The sequence below is a fragment of the Berghia stephanieae genome, chromosome 1 (assembly GCF_034508935.2).
Source record: "Berghia stephanieae isolate SIO BIC M18660-M18661 chromosome 1, UCSD_Bste_1.3, whole genome shotgun sequence".
Lineage (NCBI taxonomy): Eukaryota > Metazoa > Mollusca > Gastropoda > Nudibranchia > Aeolidiidae > Berghia > Berghia stephanieae.
Window position 1 is genome coordinate 100,932,235 of NC_088360.1, and position 1,529 is coordinate 100,933,763.

General features: G+C 36.1%; 1 protein-coding gene across 1 annotated transcript in view; it reads right to left on the minus strand.

Moving 5' to 3' along the window:
- Nucleotides 1–548: 548 nt before the first annotated feature.
- Nucleotides 549–1,529, minus strand: part of LOC144962548 (FRAS1-related extracellular matrix protein 1-like) — a 118,837-nt gene continuing 117,856 nt past the window's right edge. The window contains exon 24 of the mRNA XM_078895577.1: nucleotides 549–1,529. This exon is cut by the window's right edge and continues 417 nt beyond it. The gene's annotated coding sequence lies outside the window, so the exon portion shown is untranslated.

Below are 1,529 nucleotides of genomic sequence, written 5' to 3' on the forward strand. Positions count from 1 at the left end.
TTAAATGAAGATGACAAATATGTAGATTTATGAACAATTTGAAAAACCAAGATTTTGCATTTTTGATCATTGAATGTCTTGTCCTACATGTTTAATTATTCTGGGACCCTTTTAAAGCTCTTTGAGCACATTTAGGGGACATTGCTCTGGAAAAACCCCATGTTTAGACGTTTGGCTCGAAAGCTAGTTCGAAAACTAGTCCTTCAAATATCGATCGAAGTAAAAACTTTCAAACCTGGAACTTCGCGAAGTCCCAGGTTTGAAAGTTTTTTTTGCTAATACGAGGGTAATTTAAATCGATCGATATTTGAAGGACGAGTTTTCTGGCCAAATTTCTAAATATTTGTTTATCCAGAGTACAGAGCAGATTGCTCTGTATAAATGCTGAAGTTTTCACTTTAAATTGACTTTTCGACTCATGGCTCATCCCGATATAATACCAGATAGAGTCGATGGGTCACTCTGTATTGATAATATCTTTCGAATTTCAAATCAAGTCATAAGTCATTGAATTTTCTTTTTAAAAAAGCACAGAACTACACGCCATGGCTTGTTTCTCTCCAGTTCATTCTCTTTCCATCTCAATAAGCAACCGATTATGACCCACGCCATGAGTTGTTTCTCTCCAGTTCATTCTCATTCCATCTCAATAAGCAACTGGTGACGACACAGGTCAAGGGTTGTTTCTCTCCAGTTCATCCCATCTCAATATAAGCAACCGATGATGACCCAATTCATGAGTTCTTTATCTCTAGTTCCTTTCTCATTAATTAGTAATCAATGGTGACCCACTTCACGGGTTGTTTATTTCTAATTCTCCATTGGTCATGGGTTGGTTATTTCTAGTTCATTCCTTATCAATCAATAAACGATGGTGGCACACATCATTGGTTGCTTATCCCTAGTTCATTCCTTTCAATAAGAAACCAGTGTTCATCCAGCACCTCATTGGTTGTTTCTCTCAAGTTCATTCCTTAGCAATAAACAATCAATGGTGATCCACTACATTGGTTATTTATTCCTAGTTCATTCCTTGTCAATATGCAACCTATAGTGACTCAAGACCTAGTACATTCCTTGTCAATATGCAACCTATGGTGACCCAAGACCTAGTACATTCCTTGTCAATATGCAACCTATAGTGACTCAAGACCTAGTACATTCCTTGTCAATATGCAACCTATAGTGACTCAAGACCTAGTTCATTCCTTGTCAATATGCAACCTATGGTGACCCAAGACCATCTCAGGACGAAACCAGAAGAAGAAGAAATGAATTTGATGTTGATCAGAGATATGACGTTTCACTTGTTAGGTCTTTATGAATTTATATTTTTTTCTTTTTCATAAGACAAAAATGTTGGCACAAATCCAATATTTATGCTAAATATAAATTCAATTTTCACCGTCTGAACCATCCTGATATAGATAATCCCGTTTTGAGGCTACAGTTCACAATTGTATATTTTTTATTCAAAGTCAATCATTCCAGTCACAGTTAATTAAAAACTCTCGAAATCACACCATGCT